At 49.3% G+C, this 24,902-nt stretch overlaps 1 long non-coding RNA gene across 2 annotated transcripts; it reads left to right on the plus strand.

Annotated features, from left to right (window-relative positions):
• Positions 1 to 3,383: 3,383 nt before the first annotated feature.
• On the plus strand, positions 3,384 to 23,783 carry LOC138428430 (uncharacterized). Of its 2 annotated transcripts, XR_011252445.1 has the most exons (5): positions 3,384 to 3,522; positions 4,213 to 6,392; positions 9,782 to 9,879; positions 17,192 to 17,367; positions 18,741 to 23,783. It is a non-coding gene; the product is annotated as an uncharacterized lncRNA (long non-coding RNA). The 2 variants fall into 2 exon arrangements; XR_011252446.1 differs by lacking the exon at positions 17,192 to 17,367.
• Positions 23,784 to 24,902: the final 1,119 nt, after the last annotated feature.

The following is a 24,902-nucleotide window of genomic DNA, read 5'->3' on the forward strand; positions in this document are numbered from 1 at the left end:
CTGGGTGGTGCCTCGTAGTAATATCTTAGAACTCTAGTTGCTTGAAGTCTTGCTCAAGCCTGAGAGTCTTATTGTTGGGGGGGGGACCCATACGCTGGGTTTTCCTGCAGCCCCCAACTCCCCGCTGACCAGTACTTTGGCCACCTCATGTGAAGAGTTGACTCATTGGAAAAGACTCTGATGCTGGGAGGGATTGGGGGCAGGAGGAGAAGGGGACGACAGAGGATGAGATGGCTGGATGGCATCACCGACTTGATGGACGTGAGTTTGAGTGAACTCTGGGAGTTGGTGATGGACAGGAAGGCCTGGCACGCTGCGATTCATGGGGTCGCAAACAGTCGGACACTACTGAGCGACTGAACTGAACTGAAGAGTCTTATTATTTAGCTGATACCAGTGAACGAATCTATGGAACAGAAACACTCACAGACGTAGAGAACAGACTTGTGGTTCCCCAAGGGGGACGTGGGGATGAATTAGGGGCTGGCAGGCACAAAAGGCTACATAGAACACAGACAATGGCGAGGTCCTACTGCAGAGCACGGGGACCTGTACCAAATACCTTGTGACATACTAGCAGAAAATAAATCTGAAACCATGCACACATATAAATGAATCACTGTGTTTTATACCTGAAACTTAACACCACAACATTGTAAATCAACTATACTTCCAAGAAAAAAGAAAGAAAAACAGTGGGTGTGGAAATCTAATAATAGTGTTCCCTCCCTCTCTCCCCCTCCTCCCCCTCTCTCCTCCCCCCTCCTCTCCTCCTCCCTCTTTCCCCCCCTCTCCCCCTCTCTCTCTCCCCACTTCTCTCTCTCTCCCTCCTCTCTCTCCCCCCTCTCCCTCCTCCCCCTTCCTCCCTCCCCCCTCCTCCCTCCCTCCCCACTCCTCCCTCTCTCCCTGTCCTCCCTCTCTCTCCCCTCTCTCTCCCACCTCTCTCCTCCCTCTCTCCTCCCTCTCTCCTCCCTCCTCCTCCCTCTCCCCCCTCCTCCTCCCTCCCCCCTCCTCCCTCTCTCCCTCCTCCCTCCCCCCTTGCCCCCCTCCACAAAGCTCTAAGGGCCGCCCTGCTGTAAGGAGCCTGCAGTGGGGTGTCCTACCAGCCAGGACAGAGGCCTGGAGACGCCACTCTAAGCCTCCTCTCCTCGGCCTCCCTCTGGTGCAGAGACGCCTGCGGGGAGGCCTCACCCTCTGGGTCCCCAGGTGCTGTGTGCCTTGGCAACACCCTTGTCCCACCTCTGGCTGGTCCCCTGGATTTCACAGGATTTGTGAGTTAAGTACAACCCGGAGGCAGTACAACAAGCTCCTTTTTTTCTGGAAAAATCGCTTCCTCTCCTCCCCACGACCCAGCCATCATCCTTTCAGGGTCCTAATGGGACTTCAGACAGAGATCAAAGCCTCCCAGATAAGTGCTCCTTTACACAATGTTCCTGACACTCCATTTTGTAAACAGTTTTTTTTTTCTTTTTTTTGGTTAAAAGAACATGTAAACGTGCCGAGTGAGATGGATGGACTGTCACTTTTTCCCTCTCATCTTCTGCTCTTCACTTCAGTAACCAAGGACATAGCATCTCAGAGCTTCCCTGGCTCGGCCAAACTTGGCCTGTCTTTTGCACACACAGGAAAAAAAAATACGCCAGAAACTGCCGAATCACACCCCACAGGGACACCTCGAACTTCTACCATCCTTGGCATTTGATGGCAGTGTGTTTTCTCTCTCTTTAAGTCATTTGTGAAAACTGCTCAGCACCCTTCCTAACAAACAAGGCAACAAGCAACCTCCTAGTCACTGAAATCTTTCTGCAAAAGCAATATGTAGCCAACAAAAACACAAAACAAATGGGAATTCCAGTCTTTGCCGATTTCTGTTTTGTTCTCTCCACAAATTTGGGATAATCAGCAGCACAGATATAACACCGAGGGGCACCGTTGAAAACCATGGGGACTGATCTTCTTTCTCCCCCCTTTTTTAGTAATTGCAAACAGATTTTGATTATGCTGGTGACTCAGGTTTTACTTCCTCGCGTTGTGTCAAACTTGCTCAGAACACGAGGATCGCTGCGTGCCTGTTGGTGGAGCAGCAGCTGTTTTAGGTCATCACCCAGGGGCAGAGTTTCGGGGCTTTGGTTATTTTCCTTTAATCTGTAAAATAGCGGGCACCCTCCTCGGGTGTTTGGGGCTTGTCTGGGGGCTGAGGGCCCTTGTTGGTTTCCGCCTTTGCTCCAGGGGGCCCTAAGCTGGAGCTGGGGTGGCGGTGCTGGTGCCGGAATCAGCAGGGTTTCTGGAAGGTAGTGGGGGAACCCGTCCCCCAAGGCCCCTGGAGGCCCTGGTTCTGGCCTGGCTGGCAGGCTGGGACCTCACGGTCTGGGTCTTGGGCTGGGACATTGCTCCCAAAACTGAAAGGCTGAGGAGGGGGCTCCCTGTGGGGAGGGGAGGGAAGGCAGGGGCTTCTGGAGCAGTAGTTGATTCAGGGGGCCCAGGTGGCCTCCTCAGGGCTCCCCGGGCACCACCCCTCCCGCCCTGACACCATCACTTCTCTGCCCTGAAGTTGCAGGGGGGACATGCAGCTGGAAGCCTGGACTGGAGGCCTGGCCTCCCTGCCCCTAGTTTCATCATCAGCGTTGTCCACTGGTTTCCTTGGGCTGCTTGGTCCAGTCTTGGTCACTGAAATGCAGGAAGGCTTACTTTTAGCCTGGTGCTTGTGACTTTCCTGGGGAAGGCAATGGCAGCCCACTCCAGTACTCTTGCCTGGAAAATCCCATGGACGGAGTAGCCTGGTGGGCTATAGTCCATGGGGTCGCAAAGAGTCAGACACGACTGAGCAACTTCACTTTCTTTTCTTTGTGACTTTCCTAGCTCTTGGCTCAAATCTCCCACGTGTTGACTGAAGAGAGGGAGGCCCTGAGTCCTTTGTGGGGTCTTCGCCGCCTTCTTGAGGGGCTCTTACAAGTCTGTGTGAATTCCACAACCCCAGAACGTGCTCTCCATCTGTGTAGGCTGGGATCCTTTCACTCTGTGTTAAAGGCCTGGTTCCGCGGCTTTGCATGAAAATTTTTCATTAAGGAAAAAAAATCCTAACAGCCAAGTTGCTGAGTGAGCGAAGAAGGTCGGGGCGGCCTCTCGGTGCTTGGACTCCCCGCAAACCCTCCCGGGGTCCCCAAGAAAAATGAGCTGCTAGTCTGGGCTCAGTCCTTAATGAACGATAGTAGATCACATCACAAAGACGAGACACGCATAATTTGGCAGCACTGTCAGCAGCCTCCCCTCCAAAGCGCGGGGCTTTCATGTCTGAACTAATGTGAAGCCTGGAAGTTTCTCTGACCTTAAGGGGTGAGGAGGAGGCGGGCGGGAGGAGGGGACCAATGCTGGCCACGCTGTCTTTGGAGTCCTGCTCCTGGAGGGTCCCACCCCGGCACCCCAGAGTGGGGGCGCCGGCCCACAGGACCCTTCCCGTAGGACTGGTGGGGACAGACAGCCGTCAATCAGGCCTTCCTGACGACATCAGGCGTGGATGGGCAAGTAAGTTATCAGCGCCTGCGAAGCTAATTGTGATACTGATACACTCCTTTTTTTTTGCCAAGTCTTTCAAACACCACTTGTGATGGGAAACAGCTGTTAGATCCGGGGTGGGGGGGGGGGGCGGGAAATAAAAGGAAAGAAAGAAAAGACGAGAGCTTCGAATTCAAAATCATAATAATGTCTGTCTTCCCCGCTCCCTGGCACAAAGGCTCTCGGATCCCCTATTCTGCTGGAGACAATGACTCCCGGCAGGGGGTCAGCCCGGATGAGCGCGGGATTGTAGGAAAGTTCATCTGTCGAGGCACCGAGACAGAGAGAAGAAAAGATCCCTGCTCCTGAATGGGGGGTGGGGGAGGGGAGTTTAAAATAGGTTAGAGATTCAGGTTAAAAGCGGAGAGAGAAGTCACAGGGAATTCGTGAGTGGAGACGTTATGAATTGTACCCTTTGGCTGCCGGCTTCCTTTAGGAGCTCAGGATAGGAGGAGGAGAGATTTGGCATCTTCGTTTAAGGAAGCCACGAGGCAGGTGATGAGCCTGTTTGGGACAGAACAGTGGTGGGGGCGGGGGTGCTGCCCGTGATTCAGTGACTTCTGTTCTGGCCACAGGGCGCGGGGTGGGGGTGTCTGGCTGCTCCCTGACCGAACCTCCCCTTGCCCCTTCTGCCTGTTTCTACCCTCCTCTCTTCCTTAGAATCCGGGCCTGTTGTTAACACCTCGAGAGAAGAGAGGAACTCAGACCCAGAGTAACCCTCCCCACCACTGGCGATTCCTGGAGCCCTGTGTGTTCTCCAGAAACCTTCAAAGACCACATGTTGGAGGACGCTGTTTCAGTTTATAAGGCTTGCGTCATTGCGTCATTACGTATGTGTGCGCGCGCGCACGCTCAGTCGCTCGGTCGAGTCCGAGTCTGCGCGATTCCGTGGACTGTAGCCCACCAGGCTCTTCTGCCCCTGGGATTTTCCACGCGAGGATTCTGGAGTGGGTGGCCATTTCCTCCTCTAGGGGATCTTCCTGACCCAGGGGTGGCACCTGCGTCTCCTGCACTGGCAGCTGCATTCTTCACCGCTGAGCCACTGGGTCAGGAGTGATGCTGCCTCTCGCGGAGAAACAAAGTCATCTGCCTGTTCCAGAGGAACAGGAAGTCATCCTCCCACGGATGCTTGCTTACAGGCAACTTCCTGGGCACCTGGGTGTGGGGCTGTCTCCGAGATTCCCACCTTCACAGAGCCCTGGGGCTGAATGTCTCCACTCTTGGGGGTCCTTAAACGTCCCATCGGCCTCAGAAAGGGTCCAGACTTTTTGTCTTGAGTAGGGCTGGCTGTTTTAAGGGTTCCCCCTCCCCCCGCAAGCCCCCTTTTAATCCCAGCAAGGCAATACATGCCTGTGATGGGGCCATCCCCTTGTGGCGCCTGGTCAGTGAGCAGGTTCCCACGTCCTTGCCCACTTGCCAGGGTAGGGCCCAGCCCTGGGGGACCCCTCCCTCCTTTGCTGTGGGGGCAGGGCTGACGGAACTCTTGGGTTGCCTATGTTCCCGCAGCAGCAGGTGTGGATGTGAGTGCTTTGCGATGCGTGGTAGGCTCTGCCCGCCTTGCTCCAGCTGGCCCCTATGAGATGCACGGAGAATTTAAGAATCAGGGCTGGTCTCCTTTCTGACCAGCGGTGTGCGCTCCTGGTGCCCTGAGAGGCTGTCTGAGCCTCGAGGGGGTCTCAACCCCTCCTCCTCTTCCCTCTCTGAGGAGAAACCAGCCTCGTCCCAAACAGGCGGAACCGGGGCAGGAGATACTTGTTTCTTTCTCCTCTGGACGAGGCGGACCCAGGTGTGCCTGGACAGCCGTCATACAAGAGAACAGTCAAGATTCTTAACCTAAGATCCCGAGTGTCTCCCTCTTTTAAAATTCTTTTTAAACAAGAAGTCCCCGCCGACTGCACCCATCGTTCACCAGAAGACTTCTGCACGTAAACCCCAAAGTGCAGGCGTGAGAGCAGGGCGGGGCTCGCCTTGGCTTCCTGCGCACAGGTGTGGAGCGGGGGTCCCGGGATGCCCCTCGCCTGCGGTGCTCAGGGCGCCCCTCCCGCATGGGTGGTTGCTGGCACTGCCAGGCTGAGTTGAGTTGGACCCTTTCTGTGTGGCCTTGAGCCCGAGTGCTTCGTGAGAAACCTCAGCAGGGGCCCTTCTCTCTCCCTCGGGGCGGGGCTTCTCTGTGGCTCTTCACCAGGTTTTAGCCTATAGCCATCTCAGCCTTTGGGCCTGGAATACAACGACTCATGAAATCGTGAGGAAAAAGCTGGATCTGACGAACCGCTCTGAAAGGGTACGGCCTCTCTGGTTTCTAAAGAGGAGTTCTGTGTCCGACATTAAACTTCGGGTGTGTTTTGGGCTGAAGACCAGGAGGGAGTCCGCTGTGCCCTGAGCAGCGATGGACATCTACTTTTTATTACATGCATTATTGCTCCTGAAATTAGTGTGGTGTTAGAAATATGATTTATTGATGGTGCAAACACACGTGTGCTGAGGGCGGCGGGTGTGCATGGCAAGGGAACCCCCGGGGTACAGACTTCCTGGAAATGTGTGCCATGCGTCTGCCTCCAGGATCTCCTTTACTTCTGCGTCTGTTGCTCTTTTATTCAGCTGTCGGGGAAGGAACCCAAATCCTAACTGCCAAACACCCCAGTGCTTGGTGACAGAGGGTGTCAGTTTCCTTGTGTGCGAGCCAGACCTGAATTCAAATAAGAAACAGGGAAAGAAACGGGATCTGAAAAACGTGTTAATGCTGCTGGAGCTCCATTTTATTGAACATAATTAATTTCCTGTTTCTACCCTCTTACTTCGAAGGGATGGAGTGGTGAAATTTTGCCCCTGTTGGTAAACAGGTGAGTAAATATCTCGCCCAGGGAGCTCGGAGAGCCCAGTTCCGCTGGGGGGTCCTCTGCAGGTAGCAGAGCTGAGACCCTCATCCCACGGGGTCAGCTGTGACCTCGCCCGGCCTGTAGCCTGGCCGACCAGACCTGTAAAGCCAGAGGGTATTTTCCCTCCCAGGGTGGTATTTACCCAGGGATTCCCTTGGCAAGAGGCAGGATCCACCAGCCTGTGAGGTCACCACGCTGGTGTGTGTGTGTATGTGCAAATTTTTTTTTTTTAAGGCAGCAACTTGGCCTGCTGTCTTACAAAAATAGCTCTGTTAGAAAGAAACCACTGCACTTGGAAGCAGAACTTCCTGTTCAAATCAGGGCAAGAGGCAAAGGGAGCATGGGCCAGAATGAGCTGCGGGGGGCGGGGCGGGGGGCGGGTGGGGTGTGTGTGTGTGTGTGTGTGTGTGTGTGTGTACCCTGAATAAGACAATGGGAGATACGATCGGCTGGCCGTCCCCCGTCCGGCTCTGGGGATGGTTTGGGAGAGTTAATGCATTCTCGCAGCTGCTGGTCCGTCTTGGCTGGGCACTGCCGGGCAGCAGCCCCGCATTAACCCTCTCCTGCCCTGGCTACTGGCTGCATGGGCCCCCAGTAGACACCATGAAGGGGTGGGGCTCCCCCATGAGGCTGCTGTCGTGTGCTATCAGCACGTTGAGGGGGCTGCCACTGAGGCAGGGCCGCTTCTCACTGTAGCCTTCGGAGAGGTCCTGGGGACAGGGCCAGCTCTGGACGCGTTCAAGGGACCACTGTTCCTGAGGATAGTGGCTGGGGGTGGGGGGCCATGCCTCGGCTCCAGGAAGCACTTCCCACCTTTCCCTGGGCCCTGGGGAGGGGGCTTCCTGCTCTCCTCTTGAGCACATACTCGAGGCAGTGCAGCGCTTAGCACATATCTGCAACATGAAAATAAACAGAATTTCCTCACAGCCTCACCCCAGAGATTCCTTATGAATCTGCCGGCCTTGATGCTCTGTCTATCCCTCTGACTCTAGAGGACTCGAGATCTGCCCCCAGCCCGTGCACACACACCAAGCCTCTCTGTTCCTCTGTCATCTCCCCTTGAAGCTCAGGATATTAAGCATCAATGATGACAGTGACGGGTGGAAACAACACTGTGAACGTGAGTGTTCACTCTTTCCTAGGCCAGAGAGTAAACTTCACAGCACTTAATCTCACCTTTCTGTTCTGCTTTTTTCCTCTATAATGGGAAGGCAGAGTGCTCTCTTTAGCAGGTCTCTTTGGTGACTCTGTGTTTTGAAACCATCATTCCATAAGCATCATCTCTCTACTTTCAAAACTGTACCAGCCATTTGCTCCAGGCCAGAAGGGAAGGATGTATATCAGACCTGAACCTCCTGGGGTAATACCAACCTGTGCATTTGTTTGTAGCTTGATTCTAGAATATGTCCTATCTCTGAAGATGTGGAATCCACACTGATTTGCGTCCTGGCAAAATCAAGAAAGTTGAATAACACAGAACTTACTCATCACCTTAAAGGTGCTGATTTGCGCTGTGGGGTGTGAGGATGGACTTTTTGTTGTTGTTCAGTTGCTAAGTCATGTCCAACCCTTTGCGACCCCATGGACTGCAGCACGCCAGGCTTTGCTGTCCTTCACCATCTCCCAGAGTTTGCTCAAACTCATGTCCATTGAGTCGGCGATGCCATCCAACCGTTTCATCCTCTGTCGTCCCCTGCTCCTTAGCCCAGACCTATTAGCAGCCCAAGAGCACAGCAAAGCCCTGTCCTACAGTGTTTCTTTGTAGTTCTACTGAACGTACAAGTAGCTAAGGGTTTTTCCTGGCAAAATATTCCCATGTGCATATTTTCTTAATGTAAGAAAAGGACAGGCAGGTGGAGAAACACAAAATAAGCACACAGACAATAAAATAAAGATCTCATTTGGGATCCAGAAAGCTCAAAGGAGAGAAATCACATGGCATTGTAGCCCGCCTCCTGACAAAGCTGGCAAACTCACACGGTCTTTGAGGTGCTTTCTCACGCAAAGCAAAAGTTGTTTTCCATGCTTTCTTTCCTTTTCTTTTTTAACCATTGAAATCAAAAGACCATTTCTTCATTCACTTTAAAAAATCTCAACCTCTTTATAAATGCAGGGAGATGGAATTCCGGAGGCTGAGAAAGAAACTGCAGTAGAAACGTCCAATTTTACACTGTGGCTTTTTGCATAAGAACAAGGGCAATCTGAGAACGGCTTCTACTTCCAAGGCGTTTCTTACACACGCGTTTGGTACACGTGCATGGCGACTGGACTGACAGGCCAGGCCCTGATGGCTCTGAAGGGTCAATAAAACACATGCCCTGAAGGATTTACACAAAAGACAGTAATGGCTTCTTTGGAACTGTTATGGTCTATTGGGTCAATAATAATCCACTTTCCAAAGAGTGCCGAAATATGAATTTATACAGCCAGACTGTAATGGCTTCTGATCTACCAGGCACACTGTAGAGCTCTTTGAATTTATGCACGTGCCGTGGCACGGGGGGATGTATCGGAACGTACCGTTGTGTAAAACAGGCACCACCTGCAGCTTTTTTAAAGTTGCTGATAAAAATGATACACTCCCACTTGGAAAATGCAGATATTTTTTCACATTCAGAAGTGTAATGCCACCTTTTACCTTTCATCTTACTGGCAAAATTTCGATAAATATTCTAGATTACTTGCATCAATGTAAGCTAATTTTTTACCTGAAAGAAAATTATTTCCAATTCAAACTACATTTAATAAAATACCTTCAAACATCCCTGGTGGTCCAGAGGTTGAGATTTCGCCTTCCAGTGCAGGTAGTGTGGGTTCAATCCCTGGTTGCGGAGATAAGATCCCATGTGGCCAAAAAAACCCCCACAAAAAACAAAACGGAAGTGATATTGTAACGCATTCCATAAAGATTTTAATAAAAAATAAAATACCTTGCTTATACAATTTTCCAGTAGGTTGATGCATAATATTTAATTTACATGCGATGTTTATAGATAAACATCTGTTATCTGTGTTTATAATGTCTGCATGAAAACAGATATTCCTGAATATCTGAATATCCCAGATATTCAGCTCTGTAGCTGCACTGAACAAAAATGCCTGATTCTTTCCAGCAGGTGGAGGCAGACAGCAAGAAGCTCTAAAGAAACAACCCCAATATATATTTTTTTTCTCCCAGCAAGCACTGACATTTAGGAGGAAGCAAAATATCTGCAAAAGAGGGAAATTAAATGAATAGTTTTCAATAGGAATGGTGGTACAACATAGTTTTACTGAATAAAGAATCCAGAGAAAAGCTATCTCAGAGCCATTTCTTGCTAGAAACATTCTTCTTTCTTTGCTTTCTGTTCCAGTTGGGACATTTTTCCAGAAGAGGAGCCCAGTGAAATATTTAATAAATAAAGTCCATTAAGAAGACCATGTTGACAAGATCTTCTCAAGTTTCCTCCAGGTAAGTGCAGCGATAAAGGTGCCACCAGCAGCTGGGGTGGGTGTGGGAGTGTGCAGGCGCACGCTTTCCCACACATGCACACATCGTAGAAAACTCTAGACACACCATTATTTGGTTTTATTCACTGCAGGTGTGTGTGTAGTCTTGTCCTTTGACTGAAACAGCAATTTCACTGGTTTTTCTGTGAGTGTGTGGGTGTATGTTCCTGCCTAAGTAGTTAAAAAACAAACAAAGAATTTTAAGCACTAACTAGAAAATGTTCTGCCTGAAAATCTGGTTTTCCTTGAGATAGAGAGATTTCTTTCAAAGACTACTCTCTGCTCCACTTGGGACAGATAAACATGTATCACCCATAATGGACAAATGTTATGGCTGGAGAGCATATATGTACAAGGTCAGAATGTTCTAGAATGAATATAGGGATATGCAACACTGAATCACTTTGCTGTGCGCTTGAGACTAACACGACGTTGTCAATCAACTGTACTCCAGCACAAGACAGAAGGTAGAAAAGAACGTTCTGGCTGGAAGGATTTGGACGTTCTGGGCTCTGGGATATGGTGGCACAGTCCAGTAAACCGCAGGTCTCACATGACACAGCTCGGAGCCGAGAGCAGGACGACAACCTAGGAAAGCCCTGGTCCCCACCTGCAGCCCTCTCCTCGGCGTCTGCTGCCTCGAATGCCTCCCATTTACAATATTGACGGGTGTATCGGGAGGGAGGGATCTCCATTAGTCTATCTGGAATTGTCATCCAACAGAAGATTAAATGCTGCCTGACTCCTTCTTGTGATTTTCCGTCTTCACATCACAAAGTTTTCAATCAAATCTCAGCAAAGCGCATTTAGCTTACAGAATCCCGAGCACTTATCTTTTCAAACCAGGGAATTTTGACCTTGTTTACCTCATACGGTTCCGGGATATCTCCGTGCAGACCTGTCTACGCGCAGGGTGTGAGATGGTTTCCAAATCTGGCCTTTCTCTGCCTCTCTCTCTCATGTTCGCTACAAGGCTGGGCTCTTGGCTGAACAGACGACCCAGGAAGGATCTCAGTAATGAACAAATGCCAATTATCCAAGGACCTATCCCAGGGCGGCGACCTTGCCTGGTCAGTCCTCAAGAAGCCAGGCTGTAGCTGCGGACAGAATTGTTCCGCTTCCTCCTTCACGGTCCTGGGGAGGCCCCGAGCACTCCCCAGCTTCTGGCTCCCGAGGTGGCAGGAACAGAGAGAGGTGGCTGCTGTGCACGTTTCCAGTCTCATCATCAGACCCCGTGAGGAGGCTGTGCCCCAGGAGGATCTAAGAAACAGAGGACACCTCCGTTTCTAAAGAACTCAGCCCAGACGAGTTGACACAGAGCCGGCATTATCTGTCACTGAGTCGACCTGACGCTTGGAAGTTCCACCGAACAGACTGATGAGTTTGGGACAAGCAGCAACCAGCGAAGACGGACGTGCACTCTCTGCAGAATGCCAGGAAGGAGGCGGTCCCCCGCCGGGCCAGATGGGGACGTGCGTCCAGCGGCATCCGGGGGGATAGCAGGGTGAGGACCAGCCACAGTTCATCTCACTTTTACTGTTCTGTTCACGCAGCCCAGCCCTTGCCCTGGGTGGAGGGTTTGCATGTAGCCAGGGGGCTCCTGCTGGGCTGGGGAGGGCTGTGCAGCGGAGGAACTGAGCCTCCCGAATGAAGCACTTAGGAAAGTCCAGGGGCACCCGCACTGGTGGCTCCATTTCCAGCTTCTTGCTGCATCTCTCTCTACACGCACTTTTCTCATCTGATATTTTACGAGCACGCACGCGGAGAAGCTCACGTCGCTGAAAAGCCAAACGTTATCCCCTGCCAACTCTTTGGATTTAAAAGCCTAGATTATTGCTCAGACACATGAAAATGGAAACCCCAGTCCAGGCGAGAAGCCTAAGGGCCATCGCCCTGCAGGGGATTGGAGCTCGGGTGAGGTTTCGGCTGCTTCTGTGGCCTGTCGTTCATCTGCTGCTCGCCTGCCTCGGAAGCTGGCTCCGTTACTTGTGTTGGGGTTGGGATCCCGCCAAAGTGTCATGGCCCACTCGAAGCCTGTGACCGAGCAGTGGGGGATGAGATTGGATCTTTGACTCTCTGGTAGGCTTACTTCTGGGAAACTCACCCTCTGTTGTTCAGTTGGTCAGTCGTGTCTGACTCTTTGTGGCCCCATGGACTGCAGCACACTTGTCCATGGACTGCAGGCTTCCCTGTCCTTCACTGTCCCCCAGAGCTTGCTCAAACTCATGTCCATAGACTCAGTGATGCCATCCAATCATCTCATCCTCTGTTGCCCCCTTCTCCTCCTGCCCTCAATCTTTTCCAGCATCAGGGGCTTTGCCAATGAGTTTGCTCTTTGCATCAGGTGGCCAAAATATCAGACCTTCAGCTTCAGCATCAGTCCTTCTGAGGAATATTCAGGGTTGATTTCCTTTAGGATGGACTGGTTTGACCTCTTTGCTGTCCGTGTGACTCTCAGGGGCCTTCTCCAGCACCACACTTTGCTCTGACTTTTAACAGAAGGGGATTGAGCATGAGAAGAGGGCTGACTGATGACTGCAGCCTTGAGGAGCTTGCAGTGAGGTCCTTGCACTTTGCTGGGTGCTCATCAGGGACCCTGTCTTCCCTCTTGCAGTTCAGAATTTAGTGCAGGTGAGGCCTGAGACTCGAGTAGTCCTGCCCACCCGAGGGGGCCCTGGTGGACTGGGCCAGACGGGGATGTTTATGGACAAAGTGGCACCAGACATCACCTGGGTGGACATGAAATCAGTTATGGATCAGCCTTCTCACTGCATGTCCAGCACAGTGCAGGTTATAGGGGTCTGTGGATGCTTCCTGACACCCCAAACCTGCTACCCACTTGAACAATCTCACTGGAGTTAGGTAGAATGGTCCAGGCTGAGGTGAAAGTGAAAGTGTTAGTCACTCAGTCATGTCCAAGTCTTTGTGGCCCCACAGACTGTAGCCTGCCAGGCTCTTCTGTCCATGGGATTTTCTGGGCAAAAATACTGAAGTGGGTTGCTAGTCCCTCCTCCAGGGGATCTTCCTGACCCAGGGATCAAAATTGGGTCTCCTGAATTGCAGGCAGATTCTTTACTGTCTGAACCACCAGGGTACTCAGTGGCTTTAAAACTTTGTTTTTAATGTCTAGCACGTCAGAAAAGTCTAGCACCTAAAGAGAAAACAGTTATCCTTCTTTTAGTCCTTTGCTATTTATGGCAAACTTTGAGAGAAGGCCAAATTCATGTACAGTTGCAACAAAAATATCATTAATCCTATCAAGTTTACACCCGTTAGAACTACTGAAGGTGTGAGGAATTAACAGCTCAGTAGAACAAATAGCCCTGAAGGGGGTTAGAAGCAAAATGAGTTAGGATTCCCCATGTGGATTCTCCTAGTGAATGTTCATACCTTAAACTCCAGAAAAAACCTCTAATTGGGTTTGGAGAAGACACTAAAGAATGATCTTTGGAGAATGAATTCACCTCCTGCTCCCAGCTTCTACGTGGAATTTCTTACACTTCAACTGCAGATGCGCGCACCCATATGAACTTGTTTCCAAAATAGAAAATATCTCAACATATCTTATAAATTATAAATATCTTCTCCACTGCATAAACACGATCACTACTGGCAGAGGGCGGTGGTAAATGAAGCTCTGTGCATCACCTTGCGTGGCAAAGGCGATGCAGAAATCAATATTTGTTGAATTGATTCTGATACTTATTGATTTACTAATTTTTTAACCTGCATTGTACATAGCTAGGGAGGTCATTTGGAAGAGGGAAAGGAAATTTTTTGTTTTGGAAAGCTGCTGTGAAATTTAACAAGGCTTTCTATTTGCTAATCATTGGAGATCTGAAAAATCATAACACGTGGTTCCTGCCATGGAGGATTTTACAGGCTAAATTTGAGAGTGGGAAGTTTATATGGACACAGACATCAATAAATGGAATTAAGTAAATAGTTAATGTTTGGGGTGAAAATGGATGCATAAAAGATTAATAATTATCAGTTTCATCTGGAAAACTTAATAGAAAAAAGGGCATTTGGCTAAGATCTTATAGGATGAATACAAGTATTCAAGGTGGATGGGAAGAACATGGAAAGTAACAAGGGATTTTAGACAGGGAAGCACAATTTCAAGTAAGTTAAAACTGCATCTTTGCACTGAAAACTAAGGAACTACCTCTACCATTCGACCCTGATGAAAACACTCTTCATCACGTTTGCTTTGCATTTTTCTTTATCAGTAAACCATAGACTTTCCTGGCCAACACACACAGCTGGCTTTACAGTTTAAGACTTCACTTGAAAGGTCTTTCCACACCATCCAGTTCTGTAGCAACATTATTTGACAAAAAAACACCATCCAGGGTGGGCCTTTCTAAACATTCAGTTAACTACACGTGGTAAACATACGAAGGATTCAGTGTAGCTATTTCCTGGATCACAAAATGATACTGGTTTAAAAAAAATAAAGCGCAGACTCTAGGATTTGGAAACTTGTTTCAGGAACAATTAGAAAATAGCACATGCAGAGTCACTAAGAGTAGTGTTTCCACAATGTTCTCTGTGGTGTGATGGTTTGGAAGTCAAAAGACTGAAATTTTATCCTTCCTCACCTGCCACCATTAATTAGGTTTGGTGCTCAACACCGCATACACCACCTGTTAACCTCAGTTTTCAGCCTGTAAATTTAAGCCAATAATAAACAAATCATGCTGGAGTTTTTGTGCTATACATGGTATGAGGAATGTGAAAACATTTCACAAAAAATATCATTATTAACATTAATGATTAATAACATTTTGATTTAATGTTAATCATTAATAATGTTTAATCATTAATGACATTAATGATTTACAACATTAATAGCAATAATAATTATTCTAATATGATCATGGATGTCAATCGAGAAATATTTCTTAACTTTTAAAATGCTGAAACATGGAGACATTTCTGTTCTATGAAAATCCTCGATTTATTTTATAAAAGTTAGCTGTTTACCCAAGTCTGCATCCAGCTATGCATGGTACATGTTGTAAACAGATCATAAAACCACATAGGTGTGTGTGCGTTGCTAAGTCGTGTTCGACTCTTTGCGACTCGAAGGACTGTAGCCCCCCAGGCTCCTCTGCCCGTGGGATTTTCCAGGCAAGAATTCTGGAATGAGTTGCCACTTCCTTCTCCAAAATAGATGTGGTGCTGCCGCTTAGTCGCTTCAGTTGTGTCCGACTCTGTGTTACCCCAAGGACTGCAGCCTGCCAGGCTCCTCTGTCCCTGGGATTCTCCAGGCAAGAATACTGGAGTGGGCTGCCATTTCCTCCTCCAAAATAGGTGTATATCAAACTTAAAATTTGCAGGCTGTTCTGTCTTGAATTTCTCTCTCCAAAGAGGCACATGAGGATGAGATATTTAGATATGAAAAACAGCCCACACTTTTCGGATTGTTTGGTGTCACAAAGCCAATTCTCTGCACAGTTGACTGGGATGCAGTGATTTGACGAGAATGTCAGAGTAGGTGTCCTGAAATGACATTATGGTGTCAGAATGAGACGTAATGACGTTAGTTTGTCTGTGGAAAGTCCCAGCCTCTGCCAAGACAAAAGAGCACCCTGTACTCAGTCAGCCCAGTGAGCCTGGTGCCCAGAGACCCCCCAGTAGAGGCCCCAGCTCGCCAGGCCACGTGATGTTCCGCAGGGAACAGGATCCGTCTCACTCCCCCTGCCTGGGGGCTGAGCACAGAGAAGGGGACAGTCCTGGAGGGACTGGAGTGTTGCAGGAAAGACCCTGGTCCTCCTCCTGCCCCTTGTGCTCAGTTGCCCAGTGGTGTCTGACTCTACTACCCCATGGATTGCAGCCCGCCAGGCTCCTCTGTGCATGGGATTCTCCAGGCAAGAATGCTGGAGTGGGTTGCCATTTCCTCTTCCAGGGGCCTGACCCAGGGGTCGAACCCCTGTCTCTTGAGGCTCCTGCATCGGCAGGTGGATTACCATTGAGCCACCTGGGAAGCATCCCTTGTGCTCAGGATAATACAAAGGACAGGAAACACCCGAGCAGGGGGGAACCCGGGAGCTGGGGATCCCCGCCAAGCAGTCAATGTAGATTAGGGTTTAGAAGTCCGACGTTCCTACCTCTTGTAAATCGATGTGTTTTTCTGGTGTGAAATGTTCTCGAGTGTTAGAATGTGCTCAACACCCAAGTGACATCTGGAGTCTGAGTCGCAGAATGGAGGTGAGCATTAATTCCAGGTGGGATATTAATTTAGCCTCAATAAAACACTCCAGTAAAACTAACATTTGAACAGGACCCAGAATCCAAGAAGGAGCCAAGGGTATGAAAGGGAAAGAACGATTCTAAGTGCTTTGAAATCTACACAATTTGTTTTTTTTTTTTTTTTCAAGTGTGGGTGTTTTTTTTTGGTACTAGTAGATTTTTCCCACTTCATCATTTCATACGGCTAGTCTGGAGTTGAGCTGCAGTCTTAGAGAGCGTCAAGTCTTCACTCCCCGGTCAAGAAATAAGGCCCTCCCTCCCAGGATCTCCTAGGTATTTCTGTTCCCCGTCTTAGGAGCATGACCATATGCTGTCATGGGACAGTCATCCCACTGGATGAGGAGGTCGCAGCTTTAAGAAGTGTTTTGGGGTTTCACAGGGACTGACGGTGTGACCTTGAAACAGCATGCTCCGACCTTGGCCTTCTCACCTCCAGACCTGGGGCAGACTGCGGTGTTTATCTAGATGACCCCCAAGGCACCTCCCACAGTGTTTCTCCGCTTTGTGGCCCCTTTTATAAGGTCACACACACACTTGGTAACATTCAAATAGTGGGTGTGTAAGTAGTGAATGTGTCATAGACAGCAGAGCCAGATTATTAATGCAAATAAAGTTTGTTAATGCAAAAAAAATCATGGACTTGGCTTGTGGTCTTTAGGATATTTGCAAAACCCACCTCGGTGTTGGGCTTCTGTCTTGGGAGTGATGGATACAAAGTCGGCTTCAGGCTGCCTCTTCTCGGGCTCTGTGGGAGGGGTTGCAGGGGCTGCACACGTAGGGCCCCCGGCGCGAATGTTTCTGTCCAGTGCTCTAGGTATCTAATTTCCCAGTTTACCCTTCAGTGACTCTTTTGGGGGGAGATATATTTTTCATTCACATATTGAGAGGTATCTATTCTAGTAGCCTGCTGTACCTCATCCCTTTCCTCAGATTTCAGTATTAAATGTGCTCCTTGGAAATTTGGGTCCAGTGGCTTTCCTTCCTATTGGTCTTGTTCTGTTTCTCTTCCCCTGCAGGTGGGGAATAGGTGATGTGGTGGAGAAATGCCTTCCCATCTTTTTAAGTGCAATATTAACTCCGGTCAGATATAACAAGTAACAGCGTAATGAAATGAACTCAGGAACAGCAAAGCCATTAAGAAAATGTACCATTAGGAAGAGGGCTAGTGTTTCCTATGGAAGAGATTCACCAGGTACGCACTTGTATACGTTCAAGGAAATGATTTAAAAGTTTATAGCCCTTATAATTGCGCTCATTTTAAGAAGCAGAGACTTTTGGAGCCAGAAACATTTTCCTAATTCACTTTATTGGTAACAACGTCTAGTTTTGTTATTTTTTTCCTTTGTGATGGAATCTCAGTTCACATGTAATGCCTGGACCTGTGCGTACTGTGTGAAGAGGAACTAAGAGGCAGCCATCATGTAATGTCAGTTCGGTTGAAGTCATGCTTCTTTTTCTGTTTTCAGAATGTATGAAAGCTAAAGCTTGAGGTTTTGTTCAAAACTGTAAAAGCACATATCAAATATTTCTTTTTCATAATATCATAGTGGAGGGTGTTGTGTCTTTTTCCGCAATTTAACATAAGTAGAAATTGTCAGTCTGAAATTGACAGGGATTTGTTACCGTCAACAATGAGTTGCTCACATGTGGATCCTCCACCAACACAGGCAGTGCCTGTCAGGTGTCACAACAGTAGGAAAACTTATTAAACTCCAAGGAGAAACACAATCATTTGGAGCTCGGTGGGTAAGATGGGGAAGGCGCGAGGTAAGATGGGGAAAGCAGCGGGAAGAACACCCTCCGCCGCAGAGCTCTGCTCCTGCTGCTGGCATGCCCTGGGCAGGGTCCAGGCACAGGGATCTCAGGGCTGGCCCCCCACCCAGTGCTGAGCATGGGGTTTCCTCCTGGGCTTTATGACCACATGGCGATGGTCATTGCGAGAATCTCCTTTCCAGGAAGAAAGAAACCAGGATGTAGGACTGAGCCCAGCAAGGTAGGTTCCATGCGTGGCTTCTATTTCAACTCTGAAATGCACTGTTTCAGGCTCTCACAATGTCCACATTGGACATCTGTCCAACTGTGTCTACCTTGGGCCACAGCTCTGAGCACCTGTACTGGTATGGGGTTTCTCAAAGGGTATTTTCCTTTCTCATTACCTAGCATGCATGCTAAGTCTCTTCAGTCGTGGCCGACTCTTTGTGACCCCATGGACTGTAGCCGCCCCCCAGGCTCCTTTGTCCCTGGGATTTTCTAGGCAGGAATACTAGAGTGGGTTGCCATTTCCTTCTCCAAACCAACATTAAAAAAAACTACGATCATAGCATCTGGTCCCATCACTTCATGGCAAATAGAAGGGGAAAATTTGGAAGCAATGATAGACTTTTATTTTCTTGGGCTCCAAAATCACTCTGGACAGTGACTGCAGCCACAAAATTAAAAGATGCTTGCTTGTTCCTTGGAAGGAAAGTTGTTGCAAATCTAGACAGAATATTGAAAAGCAGAGACATCACTTTGTTGACAAAGGTCCTTATAGTCTAAGATATAGTTTTGTTTTTTTTTTGGTAGTCATGTATGGATGTGAGAGTTGAACCATAAAGATGTCTGAGTGCTGAAGAACTGATGCTTTTGAACTGTGGTGTTGAAGAAGACTCTTGAGAGTCCCTTGGACTGCAAGGAGATCCAACCAGTCAATCCTACAGGAAATCAACTCTGAATATTCATTGGAAGGGCTGAAGCTGAAGCTCCAATAATTTGGCCCCCTGATACCAAGAGCAGACTCATTGAAAAAGACCTTGATGCTGGGAAAGATGGAAGGCAGGAGGAGAAGGGGATGACAGAGGATAAGATGGGTTGGATGTCATCACCGACTTAATGGACATGAGTTTGAGCAAGCTCTGGGAGATAGTGATAGACCGGGAAGCCTGGCGTGCTGCAGTTCATGGGATTGCAAAGAGTTGGACACGGCTGAGTGAACAACAACAGCAACAAGTATAAATGAAAGAAAGCGAAACATTTAGTCCCTTGGTGGCACTAGCCCCAGTTGAAAATGCTCCACGTTCACAGGTGGCTGTCGGCTACCATGTTGGATAGCTCAGTTCTAGAACATTCCATTCCCACAGACTGTTCTCCTGGTCAGAGCTGCTCAAGACAGAGAGAAACTTAAGTGAGCAGCTAAAGAATTATGAACTTAAAGATATAGTAAGTTCCATGACAAAATCTAACAGGAGGCTGAGACAGAACACATCAGAGGGGCTGACTTACTCAGGAGTGGGAAGGAGATGGTGCGTAAGCTGAGAACCCAAAGAGGAGAAAGAGCCGGCCATGAGGAGACTGCGAGATGGGGAGACATTCCAGGGGGAGAAGAGGAGATGCCCAAAGAGCTGGCTGTGGACAGAGCTGGGGACTTTTAGGGCAAGGCGACAGTGAGGAGGAGAGGGGTGCATGGAGAAGCTGGGGAGACTTGTGCAATGGATAGAGGTGGCCCCTCAAAAGTCACATTCAAGTCCTAACCACTGGTCCCTATGAACGTGACCTTCATCTCGAAGGAGGGTCTTTGCAGATGTCATCAAGCTAAGAAGGGATCTCACAGGAGCCAGGTGGGGTCCCCTGCTGGTGCCAGCTGGCTTGGAGTGGCAGGGTGCCTGGTCACTGCTCTCTGCATGGCCTTCACTTGGTGACCTTGTTGCTGCCATTCACCTCTGGTATGTCCTGGTACACTCTCTGCACTCTGGTACGCCCTGGTGCACTCTCTGCACTTTGGTATGCCCTGGTATACTCTCTGCACTCTGGTACACCCTGGTACACTCTCTGCACCCTGGTACACTCTCTGCACCCTGGTACACTCTCTGCACTCTGGTACACTCTCTGCACCCTGGTACACCCTGGTACACTCTCTGCATGCTGGTACACTCTCTGCACCCTGGTACACTCTCTGCACCCTGGTACACTCTGTGTACTCTGGTACACTGTGGTACACTCTCTGCACCCTGGTACACTCTCTGCACTCTGGTACACTCTCTGCACCCTGGTACACTCTCTGCACTCTGGTACACTCTGGTACACTCTCTGCACTCTGGTACACTCTGGTACACTCTCTGCACTCTGGTACACTGTGGTACACTCTCTGTACCCTGGTACACTCTGGTACACTCTCTGCACCCTGGTACACTGTCTGCACTCTGGTACACTTTCTGCACTCTGGTATACTGTGGTACACTCTCTGCACCCTGGTACACTCTCTGCACTCTGGTACACTCTCTGCACTCTGGTACACTGTGGTACACTCTCTGCACTCTGGTACACTGTGGTACACTCTCTGCACCCTGGTACACTCTCTGCACTCTGGTACACTCTCTGCACTCTGGTACCCTCTGGTACCCTCTCTGCACTCTGGTACCCTCTGGTGGGGAAGGGTGGGTGAAGTCCGGCCTCCCACTCCCACCATGGGACCTTTGAGGACACTGCAGGGGAGGCTGGGGTGCCCTGTGATGGCCCAGCGAGGGTGGGGTCTAGACTCCCCATTCGCTGGCAGGGGCAGGTGGACACAGATATTTTCTGTGGTGTTTGGCTGGAGCAGAGTGAGTTTTGCCAGAAGTGCTCATTTTTACCAAGCTGCCCTTTTGTCTGGGGCTTCCCTGGTGGTCCAGTGGCTAAGCCTTCACACTTCCAGTGCAGAGGGCCAGGGTTCCGTCCCACATACTGCAACGAAGACTCGAGGCAGTAAAACAAATTAAAAATAAATATTTAAAAAAGTGTCCTCCTGTTCCTGGCATGAGCGAGGGAGGCATGCTTAAACTCCCCTTGGTCTGGTGAGAGCAGGCCTTTTGGCCCCTTTGTCATCTGAACTGATGGGTATTTCTGGGTCCCTGGCTCTCTCGTCTAGTCCACAGCTTAGTAACTACGAGACAGACGTACACGCAGACTTTAAAGATGCTGCCACCGTGTGTTTCTTTGGGCTCCCCGGTCCCTCTGGCCTGCTTTCTTCTAACTTTAGGGTCCCCTCGTGCTTGGTTTAGTGACAATGAGCAGGGATTTCAGGTGTCCTTAGCAGGAGGGACAGTCAATATGAGTCTGCTCCATTTTTCTTCTGGGAGTCTAAGTGTCTAGAATAATTTCTTAAGAGTACAGCACACTATTCCATGACCTCTTCCTTTGCCAGGGTGCCCAGACCAGCACAATGCCGACCCGCACGCAGCGCAGGAGGCCATTCCCTTCCTGTCCTCCTCCCTTCCTGTCTGCTCCCTCGCTTCCCTTCTCCCTTGGTTTCTTCTGCCCTCCTTCTCTTCATTACTTCGTCCTTGTCCTTCAACTTCCTTAACTCCTCCTGCTTTTTGTGTTTCCAAAGAGAATTTAATAATATCAGCAGATACTAATGAAGTTGTTTAAAGTTTTTCTCAGAAGTTAAAATGTGTTTTCCTGTATCCTGTGAACAGTTCATATTCCCAGGGACTTCATCTGTTTGGAAGAATCTAGATCTGCCCTCTGGAGAGCTTTCACTACGAGAGAGACGAGGTCTGAGGAAACGACCACCTTGGGAATCAGGAAGTCTTTTGCTGTTGTTCTTGAGGATGATCGATTGCCGTGGACTCTATTTCTGTGTTGACGATTGTAGCAGGTTTCGTGTTGAGCGTTTCCTTTTGCCATCACCCCGCTCACATCACCCTTCACTAGAGCAGACACTCTACCCCACCCCTATCTCTTGTTTTCCTTCCTACGAGTAACTGAGCAACTTGGAGACACAGAATTCCGACCTGCTTCATCCCAGGGATGAGATGAGCTGAGTGCAATATGAAGATTCTGGGCCACTGAGTTTGTCCCTGGTAACAGAAGTGAGGTTAGACAAGTCGGATTTTGATGAGAGGCCCCTGGGTTTCTCTCCCTTCACCCAGCTTTATGGCCCATCTGTCCATTCTTTGACCTTCCCAGTCAGTTTCTGATTACTTTTTTGGGTTTTAATTCAAGCTTACATCAGTATACTCTCTCTGCCAAATTCTGTACACTATTGATGGTGTTTTACCTAACAGGTGGGGACATGTCTGTATTTGTTTTGGACTTAAATTCCTTCCTCACCGCAGTCACATCGCCTCGTAGCCATGAACCGGGGATAAACTGTCCTCTGCTCGTGTGAGAGACCATCCTGCAGACACGGTTAAAGCCGTGGACTGACGGACAATCCCGTAGGGACTGTTGTACATTGTGAACCTGATCCAGACTAGAAGTGGAATCAGTTATCACCTACGTCCCAATTTAAGGGGAAACATATAGAGATAGTGCTCCAGTCATACAGTAAAAAAGGATAAAGAGGTTCATGCAAGAGATTGTCCTCAAGGAAACTGCACTCTGTTGAGAACAGAACCCAAGCACCATGCAGGATTATTTTTTGTGTTAAAATGTGTCTCTCAGAATTTTCACAGCAGTTATTCAGAGATCTAGCCACCAACCAGATCTGAGCATCACAGATCACAGAAGGGAGAGGACCAAGAGTTTCTGGCCCAGTAATGTTTGTTTTCTAGTAGTCATGTACAGATGTAAGAGCTGGACCATAAAGAGGGCTCAGTGCTGAAGAACTGATGCTTCCAAATCATTGTGCTGGAGAAGACTCTTGAGAGTCCCTTGGACTGCAAGGAGATCAAACCAGTCAGCCCTAAAGGAAATCCTAAATATTCATTGGAAGGACTGGTGCTGAGGTAGAAGCTCCAGTACTTTGGCTACTTGATGTGAAGAACTGACTCACTGGATAAGACTGATGCTGGAAAAGATTTGGGGCAAGAAGATAAAGGGGAGACAGAGGATGAGATGGTCAGAGGGCATCACTGATTCAATGGACATGAGTTTGAACAATTCTGGGAGATAGTGAAGGACAGGGCAGCTTGGCATGCTGCAGTCCGTGGGATCACAGAGAGCTGGACACGACTCAGCGACTGAAAACAACGTTTGTCCAAAGGAAGGAAAGCATCTTGGTTTCAGGTTGCTTTTATAGCAAGACATGAGATGCCTGATTTTTCATAAATCTAGAAAAGGAGGAGAAATTTAGATCTGGTTAACTGTCAGGCAGAAGGCTTTGATTCCTGTCGATGGGGTTTCAGGAGTTCATGGTGTGGAGCTGTGTTCAGGGGTCTGGGCCCCCAGACGTGAAGACAATGGATGTGAGACAGCAGGAGTGTTAGTGGGGGAGGGGTTGAGGGTGGGCAGGGAGCTTCTGCAGAGGCAGGGGGATGCCTCAGAGACACAGGGCCGGCTCCGCAGGGGAGTGGTCCTCCTAGACACCAGCCCTCAGGAAAGGAGAGTTCAGGGAAGGCAGAGACAGCGCATCTCCTGGAAATAGCAGGGCCTCAGGAGGACAGACGGTGAAACTGCCCCATTCTGTTTGACGTCGATGCTGTTGATGAGGTGTCTGAAAGTCACCGATTGTGCAAACTCACAGAGTGGGAACCTGGCCAACGCCTGCACTGCAAATCCAGGCAAAGTCTCAAGAAAACGCTTTGAGGCTTCTCCTTGTACGCCCTCAATTTTCCTCTTTAAATTCAAGAACATTTTATTTAAAATGAAGTTCTCTGTAAAGTTGTGCATGGCCTTTTATTTAAAGATGGGGCGTCTCAGAGAATAAAAGAAGGAAAAGAGGAAATTAAAAAAGCAGTGAGGAAGGAGGCCTGGCGGCCTGGCCTCTCACCAAGTGACCCTCTGATGGACCACATGGGACTCAGCACGCTGTGCGCCGAGCAGGAAGCCAGCGATTTACGGCGCCTTGTTTGGGCTTTTGATAAGTATCTCTGTAAAGTGATGTGAGGAAAAACAACCCCAGCTCCACTATCCTTGCAGAATTCCTGTAAATTATTTTACGATGAGAGAGGCCATCAGGACTAGAGAGAAACAACCCCCAGGTTCAGGATATTTATGTGTGTTTCATTTAAAAAATCTGGGCCACAATGTCCCAATGATCATTAAGCAACCTGTCTGGGTGTCCTTCAAAAGCCAGAGGATCTGTTCCCCGGGGGGGATGAAACAGTTATTCACAAGGCAGGGTCGAGAACGCGTCCCACTCATGAAACGTGAGGAGCCCTCGGGATCACTGGGTTTATTCGGAAACTCTCTTGGAAAAAAAGAAGCGGATAGTTTTTCCATTCCCCTTACCTGAAGCCAAAGGGTAATAGTGGTAAAAAGCGCTGGTTCATTTAGTCAGGTGACAGGTGTTGCCTGAAATCTGGCGTCTCGAAGGAAGGAGAGCTTCCTGTTAATTTAGGGCAGTGATTCCCAACAGGCGGCCCACTTTGCCCCCTTAGAGGACATTCGGGAAGTGCTGTGGACACTTCAGGCTTCCCTGATGGCTCAGCGGGTAAAGCATCTGCCTGCCAATACAGGACACGTGAGTTTGATCCCTGGGTCAGGAAGATCCCCTGGAGGAGGGCATGGCAACCCACTCCAGTCTTCTTGCCTGGAGAACCCCATGGACAGGAGCCTGGCGGGCTACAGTCCATGGGGTTGCAAAGAGTCAGACACGACTCATCAGGCACAGGGTGCCCACGTGGACACTTTGGATTGTCGCCGCTGGGAGGCGCTACTCTATCGGTGGGCAGATACCTGCGATGCAGATAGACCTACAATGCACAAGACAGCCCTCCCACGAGGAATCATCCAGCGTGAAATGTCAGTAGTGGCGAGCTTGAGGAATCCTGACTGAGGGGCTCCTTGGCGAGCCATTGATCTTACTGTCAAGGGCTTAATCTTGCA

The sequence above is a fragment of the Ovis canadensis genome, chromosome 23 (genome assembly GCF_042477335.2).
Source record: "Ovis canadensis isolate MfBH-ARS-UI-01 breed Bighorn chromosome 23, ARS-UI_OviCan_v2, whole genome shotgun sequence".
Lineage (NCBI taxonomy): Eukaryota > Metazoa > Chordata > Mammalia > Artiodactyla > Bovidae > Ovis > Ovis canadensis.